Genomic DNA, 20,822 nt, shown 5'->3' with positions numbered 1-20,822 from the left:
AAATGTTTTTTCGTGATTGATGTGGAAGAACTTGACTGGCCTGCATAACACAGTATACTACAGTAATGTCTGCAATAACACTACTGTAAATACTACAGTAAAGTCCGCAGAAACACTACAGTGAATACTATAGAATATGAATAAGGTAATACTACACAGTATTTTTACGATATCATACTATAGTATATGTTATTTGGGGAAGCCCATAGACTTTTTGCCATTTGGCTCATAAGAAGTCAGTCTTGATTTTTCCAGTAAACCTACAGATCACATGTATCATCTACAGTTAATTTTAATTCATGGTTTCTTTAGAACCTTATTGGATTCAGTCCCATCAGCTATATTTCTGCTCCCTTACCTCTTCAATGAAGATCTTAGAGGCCTCTACATTATAGACAAGGTATCAGTATGAAAAGTGTTTTCAAAGGTGAATTGTTTTTTCATTCACATTTACCACAAGAAAAGGTATGAACACTGATATCCATTTTTCTGTCCATTGCGGTATGACTACATATTGCGGAAGAGTATTACAGTGACCCACCTCTTAAATTGTTTCAGCTGAAAGACGATGGTCAGAGCTTACCCACAATGTTGCACAACGATTTAAGTCAATAGGTCATGATTTTAGTTCAAGAATGATATATTTTGGATTGAAGTGACAAATCTGAACTGCCCACTTCTGTCACACCCTGACCTGTTTCGCTTTTCTCCATTATCCCCTATGTATTTATACCTGTGTTTTCTGTTTGTCTGTTGCCAGTTTGTCTGGTCTCGTCAAGCCTACCAGCGTGTTTTTCCCGTACTCCTGTTCGCTCTAGTCCCTGTTTTCTAGTTCTTCCAGTTCCAACCTATTCTACCTGTCCTGACCCCGAGCCTGCCTGCCGTCCTGTACCTATCAGACTCGGACCTGGTTACGAACCTCTGCCTGCCCTGACCCCGAGCCTGCCTGCCGTCCTGTATCTATCAGACTCGGACCTGGTTAAGAACCTCTACCTGTCCTGACCCCGAGCCTGCCTGCCGTCCTGTATCTATCAGACTCGGACCTGGTTAAGAACCTCTACCTGTCCTGACCCCGAGCCTGCCTGCCGCCCTGTACCTATCGGACTCGGACCTGGTTAAGAACCTCTGCCTGTCTTGACCCCGAGCCTGCTTGCCGCCCTGTACCTATCAGACTCAGACCTGGTTAAGAACCTCTGCCTGTTCTCGACCTGCCCTTTGCCTGCCACCTGTGGTTTTATTAAACTACTCTGTATATTGAACCTTCCGTCTCCTGTGTCTGCATCTGGGTCATATCCTGAGTCGTGTTAGTGTAACCGATGTGAAATGGGTAGCTAGTTAGCGGTGGTGCTATTAGCGTTTCAATCGGAGATGTCACTCCCTTTGAGACCTTGAAGTAGTTGTTCCCCTTGTTCTGCAAGGGCTGCGGCATTTGTGGAGAGATGGGTAACGATGCAACGTGGGTGACTGTTGTCTGTGTGCAGAGGGTCCCTGGTTCGAACCAGGGTAGGGGCAAGGGGACGGACTAAAGTTATACTGTTACATTAGTATGAACTGGCCATGACTGACACAGCAGACTCGGGGGGCCACCATTTTCTCTAAGTTGGAACTGCGGAAAGCCTACTATCTGGTGCGGATACGGGTCTTCCACTCGTGATGAGTAGAAGACAGCCTTCAACACGACTAGTGGATGCTACAAATACCTGGTGATGCCATTCGGTCTGACCAACGTCTTCTGCAGCATGTTGAACTGGTTCGTGTTCGTCTACCTGGACGACATCCTCGTCTTTTCCCACTCAGCTCAAGAAGACATTCTTAACGTCCGACAAGTCCTCCAGCCTCTCCTGGAGAACCTACTTTTTGTTCAAGCAGAAAAATGCGAATTCCATTGCTCCCCCATGACTTCCCCCCTTTCAGCACTCACCTCTCCCAAGGTCCCGTTCACGTGGTCCCCAGCTGCTGACCGGGCGCTCCTGGACCTAAAGTGCCGCTTTACCACAGCTCCATTGTTAATCCATCCGGGCCCGTCCCGTCAGTTCGTGGTGGAGGTCGACACTTCTGACGTCAGAGTGGGTGCCGTCCTGTCCCTGACCCAGCTAACCGGATGTTTGTCCCTCCTGTGTCTGCATATGGGTCATATCCTGAGTCGTGTTAACTTTGTGCAAATATGTGTGAATGCTTTTGATTGATTTTGATTTTTACATGACATTAAAAAAATATATATATTTTAATGTTACCACCCACTGGCATTGGCATTATTTTATTAGTCAGAAACAGCTGCAAAGTTATTCATCTTCACGACTGAGATGAGCTAAACAAAGTGTCTATCCAGATAATGAAAAGGCACCCGTGAATGAAAATTCAAGGAACTTATAGTTACAGTGCATGTCCTTTGCGGCATAAATGATCATGCGCAAAGTCATTGCAGCCTATCATTTCACTTCCCATTTGAGAACCATGAGCACGGGCTGACTTGCCTTTTTAATGCACACATTTAAGCATACATCTTTCAATAGGAGAAAAAAGAAGATGGGGAGGCAGGAAACTGATAGAATCACAGTTGTCAGAAACAATACGACATGACGACATAGATACACTTTTGCTCACACACAAATAATTCATTAACTGTCTCCCTGAATTCATGTGTGTAACATATAGCCAAAAACAAGCTTCAGAGTAGTCCATGTTTGAGGCACTCACACAATTCTTTTTAATGTGGATGTAAGGGTTATTATTGTGGTTGCTGACATTAAATGAGTGCAGAGACTATTCTTTATCGTCGATAAGCATTGCATTCATTTACCACTGGTATCTTTAGTAGGCGGAGCATTTTTCTGTGCACTTATTCTGACTAAACAAAATAACACTTAAAAATTAGATCATTAGTTTATGATGCTCCATTGACATTTGAGAAAAGGACAATTAGAATTGGATTAATTTGATGCCAGTTCATGGTATCCACTACCGGGAGATTCGAAAGGCCTTGATGACATCTGGAAAAACTTGCCCAGGAGAAGGGAAGGAAAACTGAAAACAGACCTATCACTGATAGCACCATGTATCCCTTAGAATTTAATAGTTAAATTATAGCCTTGTTTCCACCAAAACTCTCTCCCAAAGCTAACATTCACTGTTATCTTAAACAAATTAGATAAGCAAATTCTAAATAAAAGACATGTCCCTGACAGGCTCCTGGACCATACAAAAAAAAGAGAAGACGGGAAAAAAGAAGGAAAAGAAAACAGCAAACAGCCTTAGTAGTAGTGATAGCAAGCTCTGCACGAGGCTCAGCACGAGGCTCAGCACGAGGCTCAGCACGAGGCTCAGCACGAGGCTCTGCACGAGGCTCAGCACGAGGCTCAGCACGAGGCTCTGCACGAGGCTCAGCACGAGGCTCAGCACGAGGCTCAGCACGAGGCTCAGCACGAGGCTCTGCACGAGGCTCTGCACGAGGCTCAGCACGAGGCTCAGCACGAGGCTCTGCACGAGGCTCAGCACGAGGCTCAGCACGAGGCTCAGCACGAGGCTCAGCACGAGGCTCTGCACGAGGCTCAGCACGAGGCTCAGCACGAGGCTCAGCACGAGGCTCTGCACGAGGCTCTGCACGAGGCTCAGCACGAGGCTCAGCACGAGGCTCAGCACGAGGCTCAGCACGAGGCTCTGCACGAGGCTCAGCACGAGGCTCAGCACGAGGCTAACAGACTTCTTCCATCGCGATGTCCCTCTAAGGCCTTTCTGCTAGCTTGCTAGCCCTGGTCCGCTAGCTATCTGAATCACCGTGTCTCCAGCCCACCTAACTACTCACTGGACCCATATGATCACTTGGCTACACATGCCTCTACCTAATGTCAATATGACTTGTCCATTGCTGTTCTGGGTAGTGACAATTGTCTTATTTCACTGTAGAGCCTCTAGCCCTGCTCAATTTGCCTTAGCTATCCCTTAAGTTCCACCTCACACACATTCGGTGACATCACCTGGTTTAAATTATGTTTCTAGAGACAATACTTCTCTCATCATCACTCAGTGCCTAGGTTCACCTCCACTGTATTCACATCGTACCATACCTTTGTCTGTACATTATGCCTTGAATCTATTCTATCACGCCCAGAAACCTGCTCCTTTTACTCTCTGTTCCGAACGTACAAGATGACCAGTCCTTATAGCCTTTAGCCGTACCCTTATCCTACTCCTCTTCTGGTGATGTAGAGGTTAATCCAGGCCCTGCAGTGCCTAGCTCCACTCCTATTCCCCAGGTGCTCTCATTTGTTGACTTCAGTAACCGTAAAAACCTTGGTTTCATGCATGTTAACATCAGAAGCCTCCTCCCTAAATGTGTTTTATTCACTGCTTTAGCACACTCTGCCAACCCGGATGTTCTAGCCGTTTCAGAATCCTGGCTAAGGAAGAACACCAAAAACACAGAAATTTCCATCCCAAACTATAAAATTTTCCGACAAGATAGAACTGCCAAAGGGGTTGAGATGCAGTCTACTGCAGAGATAGCCTGCAGAGTTCTGTATTACTATCCAGGTCGGTACCCAAACAATTCGAGCTTGTACTTTTAAAAATCCACCTTTCCAGAACAAGTCTCTCACTGTTGCCGCTTGCTATATAGACTGCACTGAGACACTCTAGACCCAAACTGCTACAGACCTATATCTATCTAAGGTCTTGGAAAGCCAAGTTAACAAACAGATTACCGACCATTTCGAATCCCACCGTACCTTCTCCACTATGCAATCTGGTTTCAGAGCATGTCATGGGTGCACCACAGCCACGCTCAAGGTCCTAAACAATATCATAAGAGACAATACTGTGCAGCCGTCTTCATTGACCTGGCCAAGGCCTTCGACTCTGTCAATCACCACATTCTTATCGACCGACTCAACAGCCTTGGTTTCTCAAATGACTGCCTCGCCTGGTTCACCAACTACTTCTCTGATAGAGTTCAGTGTCTCAAATCGGAGGGCCTGTTGTCTGGAACTCTGTCTCTATGGGGGTGCCACAGGGTTCAATTCTCGGGATGGCTATTTTCTCTGTATACATCAATGATGTCGCTCTTGCTGCTGGTGATTATCTGATCCCCCTCTACGCAGACGACACCATTCTGTATACGTCTGGCCCTTCTTTGGACACTGTGTTAAGTAACCTCCAGACAAGCTTCAATGCCATACAACTCTCCATCCATGGCCTCCAACTGCTTTAAAATGCAAGTAAAACTAAATGCATGCTCTCCAACCGATCGCTGCCCACACCTGCCCGCCCATCCAGCATAAACTACTCTAGACGGTTCTGACTTAGAATATGTGGACAACTACAAATACCTAGGTGTCTGTTTAGACTGTAAACTCTCCTTCCAGACTCACATTAAGCATCTCCAATCCAAAATTAAATCTAGAATCGGCCTCCTATTCCGCAACAAATCCTTCACTCATGCTGTTAAACATACCCTCGTAAAACTGACCATCCTACCGATCCTCGATTTCGGCGATGTCATTTACAAAATAGCCTCCAACACTCTACGTAACCATCTGGATGCAGTCTATCCACTTTGTCACCAAAGCCCCATATACTACCTGTCACGTTCTGACCTTCATATCCTTTGTTTTGTCTTTATTTAGTATGGTCAGGGCGTGAGTTGGGGTGGGCAGTCTATGTGTGTTTTTCTATGTTGGGGTTTAGAGTTCAGCCTAGTATGGTTCTCAATCAGAGGCAGGTGTCGTTAGTTGTCTCTGATTGAGAATCATACTTAGATAGCCTGGGTTTCACTTTTGAGTTGTGGGTGTTTGTTTTCCGTGTGTGTGTGTTTGTTGCCACACAGTACTGTTTCGGTTTCATTTGTTTCATGTTTATTGTTTTGTAGTGTTCAGTTTATGTTTTTAAATAATGGACACTTACCACGCTGCGCATTGGTCCTCGGATCCTTCTCGCTTCTCCTCCTCAGAAGAGGAGGAGGAATGCCGTTACACTACCCACCACTGTGACCTGTACGCTCTCGTTGGCTGGCCCTCACTTGATACTCGTCGCCAAACCCACTGGCTCCAGGTCATCTACAAGTCTTTGCTAGGTAAAGCCCCACCTTATCTCAGCTCACTGGTCACCATAGCAGCACCGGCCCATAGAACGTGCTCCTGCAGGTATATCTCACTGGTCCCCCCCCAAAGCAAAGTCCTCCTTTTGCCTTACAGTTCTCTGCTGCCAATGACTGGAACAAACTGCAAAAATCACTGAAGCTGGAGACTCATATCTCCCTCACTAACTTTAAGCACCAGCTGTCAGAGCAGCTCACAGATCACTGCACCTGTACATACCGCATCTGTTAACAGCCCATCCAACTACCTCATCCCCCATACTGTTACTTATTTGATTTATTTTGCTCCTTTGCACACCAGTACCTCCACTTGCACACTCATATTCTGCACATCTATCACTCCAGTGTTTAATTGCTATACTGTAATTATTTCGCCACTATGGCCTATTTATTGCCTTACCTCCCTTATCCTACCTCATTTGCACACACTGTATATAGACTTTTTCTATTGTATTATTGACTGCATGTTTGTTTATTCCATGAGTAACTCTGTGTTGTTGTTTGGGTTGCACTGCTTTGCTTTATCTTGGCCAGGTCGCAGTTGTAAATGAGAACTTGTTCTCAACTAGCCTACCTGGTTAAATAAAGGTGAAATAAAATTTAAAAAAATAAAGGGCATCGTAAAGTGACTAAGCATCAGGAATGATAATATTACAATTCAAATTAAGAACACAGAAGCAGAATATGATGAGTGTAAAAGTGTGTGTATGTAGCGTATGTGAATGTGTGTGGGTTTTGTGTGAGAGGGTCTTTGGAGTGTATGTGAGTGAGTGTGTATGTAGTGTGTATATACAATATAGCCTTGTGAGTGTGCAAAGAGTCAGTGCAAGATAACGTCAATCAAATAGTCTGGGTAACCATTTAATGAACTATTTAGCAGTCTATGGCTTGGGGTGGAAGCAGTCTCTGAGCATGTTGGTCTGAAAGTCGATGCTCTGGTACCTTTTGCCAGATGGTAGCAGGCCTTCCTCTGACACCGCCTGATATAGAGGTCCTGGATGGCTGGGAGTGATGTACTGGGCTGTCCGCACCACCCTCTGTAGCGCTTCGTGTTTGAGGCCGTTGCATTTTCCATGCCAAGTGGTGATCCAGCCAGTCAAGATTCTTTCAATGGTGCAGCTGTGGAACCTTTTGAGGATCCAAGGGCCCATGCCAAATCTTTTCAGCGTCCTAAGGGGGACTTCGAATACCTGAGAGACAGACTATTGGCTACGGGCAAGCAGCTTGTTTTGTCTGCCCTATCCCAACACACCGTTGTGGAATTGATTGCTTCTCCCGTCTATTTGCACTGGACTCTTGGATGAAATCAGTACTCTACTCTGAAAATGTAATTGACAACTTTCAATCTGTTTTTGAACGACCACAGTTCCTAAAAAGGGATGGCCTGCACGCAAACGGCAGAGGAGCTTGGATACTGAGTGATAACATTGAAAAGGTACTAAAAAAGTATGGGATTTCGGTCCTTGCCCAAAACAGGTAAACCTCATTGAATTAATCCACGTCCTCATTCGAGTTATAGTTCTAATCCATTTTGTATCTACAGCATTCAATTTCAAGCCAACCTCATGGTTATTTCATATAGAGTGTTACCTGCTGAACATAGCATGTTTGTGTTAGAGACTGTTTGATCTGAAATTCCGCAGCTGTGGCCTTGGACTTATTCATGTAAATGTCAGAAGTTTGATTTCGAAAATGGATCTTATTGTAATTCTGGCTTCTCAAACTAACATGGACATTTTGATTATTACTGAGACTTGATTAAAAAAGTCTGTGCCAGACTCATGTGTCTCTAAATTAATATAATGTTTATAGATCTGTTGTGTCTTTGCATCATTAATGTTATGACGATTGTTTAATCAAATCGATTAATTAACAATGTTTAATTATGACTCATGTAACAATTATTTAAGGTGTAATCTTGGGGCAACACGGAAAAAGTTTATTTTTCCGAATGAACTCTAAAGATATAGCTCTTACAGTTCAGTCATCAATCAGTCATTAATGAATTGTTCACCTTCTATCAGTCTCATTCAGAATGTCGCAAAATCCTTGGACATCTGCACGAACCCTAGCATAAATGATTAATCAGCGATATACAAATTGGCTTAATTATTTATTTACCAACTAACTAAATAAACACACAGAATTACATAGTCACACACACAGGAAATGTTACACATATTGCAATGAAAAGTCCCTGGTGGACTAAACCGATATGACGGCTTGTTACACAAAATGAAAATGGAGGGGCATGTAAAGAAGGAGCAGGAGAAAAGACAAAGGACTTCACTGTCGTACACACAGCTGATTACTATGATCATGGAAATGCTAATACTTTGGGTCATTCCCTCCTTGGTCCTCCCAGTTGCTCTTAGCAAATTGTCTGACTTGCTGTCTAACTATGCTAAATCTGAATTATTAGTATTGGGTGATATTAAACTGGATTGGTTGATACCAATATCAGATAGACTGAAATATATTTTTACTGAGCTTAATTTAACTCAACTGATAACCGAACCAACCCACCAAACTTAAAATACCCAGACAAAATCTATTATTTTGGATATCACTCTGACAAACTCACCAAGTAAACAGCCAATGGAATTGTTGCTAACGAGCATAGTGACCATTGTCCCATTGCCTCTATTAGAGATTCTAAGCTACCGAAATCTCATCCACACATTATTACAATGAGAAATGTCATAATTTCAATTATCAACATTTCCTGTGTGGCCTGGGGTTGTATGATTGGGAGGGTGCTGATTCGGATTAGGCCCTTAAATGTGTTACCTCTCTGTTTAACTCTGTTGCAGATAAGCATGCCCCATATAACAAATTAAGGGTAAAAGACAGATCTAACAAATTGTCTGAAAGATTTAATGAAATGAAGGCTAGATTGACTGATTCCACCTCTGAACAGCAGTCCTTCAGACATTTGAGAAATAGATATCTTTGGTTAGAAATGCAAAATCAGCATACTTCTTGAATTTTGTCTTTGAAAGTGGTGGAAATCCAGAAATCCATCTAAATTCTGGTAAGGGGTCAAATCTTTGAAAAAAACCCTCCAACCCCTCATTGCCCCAGCAGGTTATGACAGCCTCTGGTCCCATAACAGACAATCATTGATATTTGTGATGCTTTTAATGACCATATATCCTCAGCTGGGCATCTATTTGAAAGAATGGCTTCTGAAAATACCTCAAGTTCCACTAGAGGGAGTCCTTTATTCACCTTTAAACAAATAGCAGAGAATGACGCACTTCCAGGCACTCGCTTCTTTTCTAAATTTGAACCATTTTATGTTAATGATATATTAAGCGCCTTGCAAAAAAAATTCACAGGAGCTGATTCGCTTGATCCCTTTCTACTGCAGCTTTCTGCCCCCCTTCGACCCACATTTTTAAATTAACAATTGCTTCTGGTGCTTACCCCTAAGCTCTGGAAGGTGGCGCAAGTCCTCGCCCTTTACAAAGGTGGGGATCCTTCTGACCTAGATAACTACCGCCCCATTTCTAAACTATCTTGCCTTGTAAAAATATTAGAATCACTGGCAAACTTTCAGCTAGGAACTTTTTTTTTTACCTTCAAATTATATTCTTGATGTGTACCAGTCTGGTTTGAGACCTGGACATAGCACCATTTCTTAAATGATGTCTTAAATTATTTATTAAATTGCTTAGAAATCCCCGTGCTGCCATATTCATAGACCTATTCAAGGCCTTTAATACTGTTGACCATCCCCTATTCTGAAATGGGCGTCAACCAAGTGGCTTGGGAACTACTATATCTGTCAGATAGGGCACAGTGTATTCTTTCTGATGGTGTCAAGTTACGTCGATATTACAAAAGTTTTTGGGACCTGTCCTCTTTACTATTTATATAAATAATATTGGTTTAGCTGCAAAAACCTGTAACATTGCCCCTTCAGATGACCCGGCTATATTGGAGCTGCAATCTGATTTTGTTGCCTGCATAAAGTCCTTATTGGTACTTAATGCGGGGACAATTTAAATGTATGCTTTCTTAGAAATATTTCAGATGGCTTACACATTTAAGCATTGGATGGTTGTTTCATCTGGCAGGTTCCTGCCTATAAATAGCTTGGCCTTTGGATTGATAATCATTTGATGTTTAAAAAACATACTGAAGAGCTAGTTAAAAAGCTGAGACTTAACGTATGCTTATTTTATAGAAATACAGTGCATTCGTAATGCATTCAGACCCATTGACCTTTTCCACATTTGGTTATGTTACAGCCTTATTCTAAAAGTGATATTACCACAATAATGAGAATGAGAAAACAGGTTTATAGAAACTTTAGCAAATAATACAAATATTTTTTTTATTTTTTTTATTTACATAAGTATTCAGACCCTTTGCTATGAGACTCGAAATTGACCTCAGGTGAATCCTGTATCCATTGATTACCCTTGAGATGTTTCTACAACGATTGGAGTCCACCTGTGGTAAATGCAATTGATTGGACATGATTTGGAAAGATACACACCTGTCTATATAAGGTCCCACAGTTGACAGTGCATGTCAGAGCAAAAACCACGCCATGAGGTTGAAGGAATTGTCCATAGAGCTCCAAGACAGGATTGTGTCGAGGCACAGATCTGGGGAAGGGCACCAAACATTTCTGCAGCGTTGAAGACGTTCATGAACACAGTGTCCTCCACCATTCTTAAATGGAAGACGTTTGAGCAATAGGGGGAGAAGGGTCTTGATCAGGGAGGTGACCAAGAACCTGATGGTCACTTTCACAGAGCTCTAGAGTACACAGAGATCATTGATGAAAACATGCTCCAGAGCGCTCAGGACCTCAGTCTGGGGTGAAGGTTCACCTTCCAACAGGACACACCCTCAGCGACCCTAAGCACACAGCCAAGACAACGCAGAACTGGCTTCGGGACAAGTCACTGAATGTCCTTGAGTGATCTAACCAGAGCCCGGACTTGAACCCGATCAAACATCTCTGGAGAGACCTGAAATTACTGTGCAGCGACACTCCTCATCCAACCTGACAGAGATGGCGAGGATCTGCAGAGAAGCATGGGAGAAACTCCACAAATACCAATTTGCTAAGCTTGTAGCGTCATACTCAAGAAGACTCATGCTTGTAATCGCTGCCAAGGGTGCTTCAACAAAGTCCCAAATAAAGAGTCTGAATGCCTGTTTGTAAAATGTAATATTTCCGTTTTTTATTTTTAACAAAATAGCAAACATTTCTAACCCTGTTTTTACTTTGTCATTATGGGGTATTGTGTGTAGATTGATGAGGGTTTAAAAAAAAAAAAAAAATTTTTTTAGAACAAGGCTGTAATGTAACAAAATGTGGAAAAAATCAAGGGGTCAAAATACTTTACGAATGCAATGTAAGTCATGCGTCTCCCTGAACAGCAGGAGGCAGATTGTACAGTCAACTGTCCTGTCAGTTTCTTTTTTTCACCTTTATTTAAATAGGCCATAGTGGCGAAATAATTACAGTATAGCAATTAAACACTGGAGTGATAGATGTGCAGAATATGAGTGTGCAAGTAGAGATACTGGTGTGCAAAGGAGCAAAATAAATCAAATAATTAACAGTATGGGGGATGAGGTAGTTGGATGGGCTATTTACAGATGGGCTATGTACAGGTGCAGTGATCTGTGAACTGCTCTGACAGCTGGTGCTTAAAGTTAGTGAGGGAGATATGAGTCTCCAGCTTTAGTGATTTTTGCTGTTTGTTCCAGTCATTGGCAGCAGAGAACTGTAAGGAAAGGCAGCCAAAGGAGGAATTGGATTAGGGGGTGACCAGTGAGATATACCTGCAGGAGCGCGTGCTACGGGTGGGTGCTGCTATGGTGACCAGCGAGCTGAGATAAGGCAAGGCTCTACCTAGCAAAGACTTGTAGATGACCTGGAGCCAGTGGGATTGGCGACAAGTATGAAGCGAGGGCCAGCCAACGAGAGCGTACAGGTCGCAGTGGTAGGTAGTATATGGGGCTTTGGTTACAAAACGGATGGTACTGTGATAGACTGCATCCAGATGGTTGAGTAGAGTGTTGGAGGCTATTTTGTAAATGACATCGCCAAAATCTAGGATTGGTAGGATGGTCAGTTTTACGAGGCTATGTTTGGCAGCATGAGTGAAGAGTATGCTTTGTTTTGAGGAATAGGAAGCCGATTCTAGACTTAATTTTGGATTGGAGATGCTTAATGTGAGTCTGGAAGGAGAGTTTACAGTCTAACCAGACACCTAGGTATTTGTAGTTGTCCACATATTCTAAGTCAGAACCGTCCAGAGTAGTGATGCTGGACGGGCAGGCAGGTGTGGGCAGCGATCGGTTGAAGAGCATGCATTTAGTTTTACTTGTGTTTAAGAGCAGTTGGAGGCCACGGATGGAGAGTTGTATGGGATTGAAGCTCGTCTGGAGGTTAGTTAACACAGTGTCCAAAGAAGGGCCAGAAGTATACAGAATGGCGTCGTCTGCGTAGATGTGGATCAGAGAATCACCAGCAGCAAGAGCGACATCATTGATGTATACAGAGAAGAGAGTCTGCCCGAGAATAGAACCCTGTGGCACCCCCATAGAGACTGCCAGAGGTCCGGTCAACAGGCCCCCCGATTTGACACACTGAACTCTATCAGAGAAGTAGTTGGTGAACCAGGCGAGGCAGTCATTTGAGAAACCAAGGCTGTTGAGTCTGTCGATAAGAATGTGGTGATTGACAGAGTCGAAACCCTCGGCCAGGTCAATGAATACGGCTGCACAGTATTGTCTCTTATGGATGGTGGTTATGATATTGTTTAGGACCTTGAGCGTGGCTGAGGTGCACCCATGACCAGCTCTGAAACCAGATTGCATAGCGGAGAAGGTACGGTGGGATTTGAAATGGTCGGTAATCTGTTTGTTAACTTGGCTTTCGAAGACCTTAGAAAGGCCGGGTAGGATAGATATAGGTCTGTAGCAGTTTGGGTCTAGAGTGTCTCAGTGCAGTGGGCAGCTGGGAGGAGGTGCTCTTATTCTACATGGACTTTACAGTGTCCCAGAACATTTTTGAGTTTGTGCTACAAGATGCAAATTTCGGTTTTAAAAAAACTAGCTTTCCTAAATAAAAACTTTGCTTTCCTAAATGCCTGTGTATATTGGTTCCTAACTTCCCTGAAAAGTTGCATATTGTGGGGGCTATTCGATGCTAATGCAGTACGCCACAGGATGTGTTTGTGCTGGTCCACTGCATTCAGGTCTGGAGTGAACCAAGGGCCATATCTGATCCTGGCTCATTTTTTTTTAATGGGGCATGCTTATTTTCTTGACTACGGTGACACCATATATCAGAATGCAGCAGCCACTAATCTTAATCCTTTCGATGCCATTCACAATTGCGCTCTTCACTTTATCACGTGGTAGTTTTAATCCATATCACTGCATCCTGTATCAAAAGATAGACTGGTCCTCATTAAAGTCCCGTGGATCACTTCATTACTCCCTTTTTGTTCACAAAGCTGTACTATACAAGCTTCTGACTTACTTGCTGTTAAAACCCGTTCACAGGGTTCATTAACTCTCGAGAATCCTCGGGTCTCCACTGAACTAGGTAAGTCTGCTTTTGGAATTCATTACATTTGGATTCCCTGGTGCCACTAAGGCAGTTTTAAACCATGATGATACATTAGTTCACTGAGGTGTGCAATTGTTTTGATTGAAGGACTTTAATGATTTGTTTATGATGCCTGTGATGTTTGTGATGTTCTAATGATTTGTACTTGTTATTGTATATTTTTTATTCTATCTTGTATCTTGTAGTTTTATATTTTATTTGATGTCCTCAGGGCACCATTTTAAAATTAGACCCTAGTCTCAATTGGACTCCCTGATAAAATAAAAATAAGAGGCGCTGTCGTGCCCCCTTTATGACTGTGCGGGTGTGTGTGTACTGCATTAAATCATTAGTGATGTGGATGCCAAGGAACTTGAAACTCTCAACCGGCTTCACTACAACCCTGTGGATGGGGTCGTGCTCTCACCTCTTTCCTCTGTAGCCCACGATCAGCTCATTGGTCTTGAGGAAGAGGCTGTTGTCCTGGCACCACACTGCTTAGTCTCTGACCTTGTCCCTGTAGACTGTCTCATCGCCGTTAGTGATCAGGCCTACCACCGTCATGTCTTCAGCAAACTTGCTGATGGTTTAGAGTCATGCGTGGCTACGCAGTCGTGGGTGAACAGGGAGTACAGGAAGGGACTAAGCACACACTGAGGGGGCCCTGTGTTAAGGATCAGCGTGGTGGAGTTGTTGTTGAATACCTTCACCACCTTGGAGCCCAGGTTCCAGTTGCAGAGGGAGATGTTCAGTCCCAGGGTCCCCACCTTGGTGATGAGCTTGGAGGGGACTATGGTGTTGAACGCTGAGTTGTAGTCTATGAACAGCATTCTAACATAGTTATTGAGATTGCGTTATCTGTGGGTCTGCTGGGGTGGTATGCAAATTCAAATAAAATCAAATTGTATTTGTTACATAAAAGTGTTTAGCAGATGTTATTGCAGGTGTAGCGAAATCCTTGTGTTTCTAGCTCCAACAGTGCAGCAATATCTGACAATACGCACAATCTAAAGTAAAGTAATGGAAATAAGAATATATAAATATTTGGACGAGCAATGTCAGAGCGGCATTGACTAAGATACAGTAGAATAGGGCAGTATATACATTTGAGAAGAGTAATGCAAAATTTGTAAACATTATTAAAGTGACTAGTTTTCCAATTATTAAAGTGGCCAATGATTTCAAGTCTATGTACAGGGCAGCGGCCTCTAATGTTCTAGTGATGGCTATTTAACAGACTGATGGCCTTGAGAAAAAAGCTGTTTTTCAGTCTCTCTGTCCCAGCGATCATGCACATGTATTGACCTCGCCTTCTGGATGATAACAGGGTGAACAGGCAGTGGCTCGGGTGGTTGTTGTCCTTGATAATCTTTTTGGTCTTCCTGTGACATCGGGTGAAATAGGTGTCCTGGAGGGGAGGTAGTTTGCCCCTGATGATGCGTTGGGCAGACCGCACCACTCTCTGGAGAGGACTGCAGTTGTGGGCAGTGCAGTTGCTGTACCAGGCAGTGATACAGCCTGACAGGATGGTCTCAATTGTGCATCTGTAAAAGTTTGCCAGGGTTTTAGGTGCCAAGCCAAATGTAATAATATATAATATAATATAATAATATATAATAATAATATAATATATATGCCATTTAGCAGACGCTTTTATCCAAAGCAACTTACAGTCATGTGTGCATACATTCTACGTATGGGTGGTCCCGGGGATCAAACCCACTACCCTGGCGTTACAAGCGCCATGCTCTACCAACTGAGCTACAGAAGGACCACAAATGTATTCAGCCTCCTGAGGTTGAAGAGATGCTATTGCACCTTCTTCACCACACTGTCTGTGTGGGTCGACCATTTCAGTGTATCAGTGATGTGTACGCCGAAGAACTTGAAGCTTTCCAACTACCCCACTGCCGTCTCTTCGATGTGGTTAGGGGGGTGCTCCCTCTGCTGTTTCCTGAAGTCCATGATCAGCTCCTTTGTTTTGTTGACGTTGGATGAGAGGTTATTTTACTGGCATCACACTCCAAGGGCCCTCACCTCCTCCCTGTAGGCTATCTCGTCATTGTTGGTAATCAGGCCTACTACTGTTGTGTCGTCTGCAAACTTGATGATTGAGTTGGAAGCGTGCATGGCCACGCAGTCATGGGTGAACAAAGAATACAGGAGCGGGTTAAGCACGCATCCTTGTGGGAACCCAGTGTTGAGGATCAGTGAAGTAGAGGTGTTGTTTCCTACCTTCACCACCTGGGGGCGGCCCGTCAGGAAGTCCAGGACCCAGTGGCACAGAGTGACGTTCAGACCCAGGGCCTCAAGCTTAATGATGAGCTTGGAGGGTACTTTGGTGTTGAATGCTGATCGAAAGTCAATGAACAGCATTCCTACATAGAATTTGAATGGGTCCAGGGTGTCTGGGTTGATGGTGTTGATGTGTGTCATGACCAGCCTTTCAAAGCACTATCTCAACCAGCTTCACCTGGAATGCTTTTCCAAAAGTCTTGAAGGAGCGCTACAGTGCGATAATCATTTAGGTAGGTCACCTTGGAGTTCTTGGGACCAGGGACAATGGTGATTAGCTTGAAACATATTGGGATTACAGACCCTGAAGTGGTTGGTTGCTATACCCATTAAATGTTTGGGAGCATAATTAGAGTTGGGACTCTTTTTGGAGTTTAGGGCAGGGGTCATCAACTATATTCAGCTGCAGGCCGATTCATTTCTTGAGCGGATTGTCAATTACAAATCATTTGTAGACTGCAAGATGCCCAAACAGACATGTTTCACTAAAACATAATAATGTCAAACTTTGCTTATATTTGTATACAATCATGTGTCTTTCTGTTGTGAGTGGGAATACTTGGGAACCAATTTATTTTATTCCTGGTGTTTTATGTCCAACAACGAAAAAAAAGTACATACACTACAGGTCAAAAGTTTTAGAACACCTACTCATTCAAGGATTATTCTTTATTTTGACTAATTTCAACATTGAGACTAATAGGGAAGACATCACAACTATGAAACAACACATATGGAATCTTGTAGTAACCAAAAACATGTAAAACAAGTCAAAATATATTTTATATTCTTCAAAGTAGCCACACTTTGCCTTGATGACAGCTTTGCACTCTCTTTGGTATTATCTCAACCAGCTTCACCTGGAATGCTTTTCCAAAAGTCTTGAAGGAGTTCCCACTTCTAATGAGCACTTTTTGGCTGCTTCTTCTTCGCTCTGGAGTCCAACTCATCCCAAACCATCTCAATTGGGTTGAGGTCGGGTGATTGTGGAGGCCAGGTGATCTGATGCAGCACTCCATCCCGCTCCATCTTGGTAAAGCAGCTCTTACACAGCCTGGAGGTGTGTTGGGTCATTGTCCTGTTGAAAACCAAATAATAGTCCCACTAAGCCCAAACCAGATGGGATGGTGAGTTGCCGCAGAATGCTGTGGTAGCCATGGTGGTTAAGTGTGCCTTGAATTCTAAATAAATCACTGACAGTGTCTCCAGCAAAGCACGACGACACCTCCTCCATGCATCACAGTGGGAACCACACATGCGGAGATGATCTGTTCACCTACTCTGCGTCTCACAAAAACACGGTGCATGGAACCAAAAATCTCAAATTCGGACTCATCAGACCAAAAGACAGATTTCCACCGGTCTAATGTCCATTGCTTATGTTTCTTGGTTCAAGCAAGTCTCTTCTTATTATTGGTGTCCTTTAGTAGTGGTTTGTTTGCAGTAATTTGCAGTAATATTATTATATTATATATATATTATTATATTATTATTATTATATATTAATTTGACCAAGAGGCCTGATTCATGCAGTCTCTGAACAGTTGATGTTGAGATGTTTCTGTTACTTGAACTCTGTGAAGGATTTATTTGGGCTTCAATTTCTGAGACTGGTAACTCTAATGCAATTATCCTCTGCAGCAAAGGTAACTCTGGGTCTTCCTTTCCTGTAGCGGTCCTCATGAGTGCCAGTTTCATCATGGCGCTTGCTGGTTTTTGCGACTGCACTTGAAGAAACTTCATGAAACTTCTTGAAATATTCCTGGATTGACTGACCTTCATGTCTTAAAGTAATGATGAACTGTTATTTCTCTTTGCATATTTGAGCTCTTCTTGTCATAATATGGACTTGGTCTTTTACCAAATAGGGCTATCTTATGTATACCACCCGTACCTTGTCACAACAGAATTGATTGGCTCAAACGCATTAAGAAGGAAAGAAATTCCACAAATGAACTTTTAACAAGGCACATTGAAATTGAAATGCAATGCCAAGAGTGTGCCAAGCTGTCATTAAGGCACAGGGTGGCTACTTTGAAGAATCTCAAATATATCAAATATATTTTGATTTGTTAAACACTTTTTTAGTTACTACATGTTCCATATGTGTTATTTCATAGTTTTGAGGTCTTGACTATTATTCTACAATGTAGAATGTAGACTGCAATAAAGAAAAACCCTACCACTTTTGACTGGTACCATATATGCACAGCTGAAGTCAGAAGTTTACATACACCTCAGCCAAAAACATTTAAACTCAGTTTTTCACAATTCCTGACATTTAATCCTCGTAAACAAATATAGTCTTAGGTCAGTCAGGATCTTCACTTTATATTATATTAATGTGTAATGTCAGAATAATAGCAGAGAGAATGATTTATTTCAGCTTTTATTTATTTCATCGCTTTCGCAGCGGGTCAGATAACATACACTCAATAAGTATTTGGTAGCATTGCCTTTAAATTGTTTAACTCGGGTCAAACGCTGCGTGTAGCCTTCCACAAGCTTACCACAATAAGGTGAGTGCATTTTGACCCATTCCTCCTGACAGAGCTGGTGTAACTGAGTCAGGTTTGTCTGCCTCTTTGCTCGCACACGCTTTTTCAGTTCTGCCCACACATTTTCTATAGGTCAGGGCTTTATGATGGCCACTACAATACCTTGACTTTGTTGTCTTTAAGCCATTTTGCCACAACTTTGGAAGTATGCTTGGGGTCATTGTTCATTTGAAAGACCCATTTGCGACCTAGCTTTAACTTCCTGTCTGATGTCTTCAGATGTTGCTTCTTTATATCTACATAATTTTCCTCCCTCATGGAGCCATGTATTTTGTGAAGTACACCAGCCCCTCCTGCATTAAAGCACTCCAAAAACATGATGCTGCCACCCCCGTGCTTCAAGGTTGGGATGGTGTTCTTCGGCTTGCAAGCCTCCCCGATTTCCTCCAAACACAACAATGGTCATTATGGCCAAAGAGTTCAACTTTTTGTTTCATCAGACCAGAGGATATTTCTCCAAAAAGTACGATCTTTGTCCCCAGTTTCAAAGCATAGTCTGGCTTTTTTTATGGCGGTTTTGGAGCATTAGCTTCTTCCTTGCTGAGCAGCCTTTCAGGTTATGTCGATATAGGACTCGTTTTACTGTTGATATAGATACTTGTGTACCTGTTTCCTCCAGCATCTTCACAAGGTCCTTTGCTGTTGTTCTGGGATTGATTTACACTTTTCGCACCAAAGTACTTTCATCTCTAGGAGACAGAATGGGTCTCCTTCTTGAGCGGTATAACTGCTGCGTGGTCCCATGTTGTTTATACCTGCGTACTATTATTTGTACAAATGAACGTGGTACCTTCAGGCGTTTGGAAATTGCTCCCAAGGATGAACCAGACTTGTGAAGGTCTACAATCTTTTTTCTGAGGTCTTGGCTCATTTCTTTTAATTTTCCCATGATGTCAAGCAAGGAGCCACTATGTTTGAAGGTAGGCCTTGAAATACATCCACAGGTACACCTCCACTTGACTCAATTGATATCAGAAGCTTCTAAAGCCATGACATAATTTTCTGGAATTTTCCAAGCTGTTTAAAGGCACAGTCAACTTAGTGTATGTAAACGTCTGACCCACTGGACTTGTGAGGCAGTGAGTTAAAAGTGAAATAATCTGTCTGTAAATAATTGTTGGAAATATGACCTTTGTCATGCACAAACTAGATGTCCGAACCGACTTGAAAAACTATAGTCTGTTAACAAGAAATGTGTGGAGTGGTTGAAAAATGAGTTTTAATGACTCCAACCTAAGTGTATGTAAACTTCCGACTTCAACTGTGTGTGTGTATATATATATATATATATATATGAAATAGAACATTGCCATTCTTTGATCCCTTATCTCCACATAGTTTTGCAAAAAGGCGTGCACACAGTTGATGTGGTTTGATGTAGTTTATAAAAACAATGTTGAAACCACACTAGGTCGCACTTGATATTGCACACCCAGCAGAGAATCAGTGATTAGGGGCATCATCGGGCACACATCGAGATACTATAATAAGCAACTCCTTGTCAAACCCTGAGCAATATGACATTTTAATCGATTACAAATTACATGACCCTCCCCTGGACTAAATTTAAAAAATACTAAACCCTACTAAAAACATGACCATCCCCCATTTTCCTCTGGGTAACAATTGTGTATATGTTGACCTCTCCCTTGCTCTCCTTAGTCAGCCACTCTACAAAACATTTTTGAGTGTTAGTTAGTTTATGCATTTTACTAGTTATAAAGTCACCAATGGACCCTCTATTTTACAATGTGCCCCTGCAAATCAGAGAGGCCTCTGAAGATAACAAGTATTATTGACTCATCCAGTAGCCAGATGTAATGAATTGCATCTACAGTGCCTTCAGAAAGTATTCAGACTCCTTGAGTTTTTCCACATTTTGTTGTGTTACAAATTGGGGATGAGGGGTGATTTAATTGTTTGTTTTTTGTCAACGATATACATAAAATACTCTAATATCAAAGTGGAAGAAAAATTGTAACTTTTGTAAAAAATAAATCATTATATACTGTATCTTCATTAGATGAGTATTCAACCCCCTGAGTCACCGAGAATCACCTTTGGCAGTGATTACAGCTGTGCGTTTTTCTGAGTAAGTCTTTAAAAGCTTTCCACAACTGGATTGTGCAAAATTAGCCCATTATTATCTTCAAAATTCTTCAAGCTCTGTCAAATTGGTTGTTGACAATTGCTAGAGAACCATTTCCAAGCAGATTTCAAGCAAAACAGACGCTCAGGGACAAGTCACTGTCTTCTTGGTAAGCAACTACAGTGTAGATTTGGCCTTGTG

Source organism: Oncorhynchus keta, chromosome 12 (genome assembly GCF_023373465.1).
Source record: "Oncorhynchus keta strain PuntledgeMale-10-30-2019 chromosome 12, Oket_V2, whole genome shotgun sequence".
Taxonomy (NCBI): domain Eukaryota; kingdom Metazoa; phylum Chordata; class Actinopteri; order Salmoniformes; family Salmonidae; genus Oncorhynchus; species Oncorhynchus keta.
The sequence above is the reverse complement of the archived record's forward strand: the minus strand, read 5'-3'. Positions refer to the sequence as shown.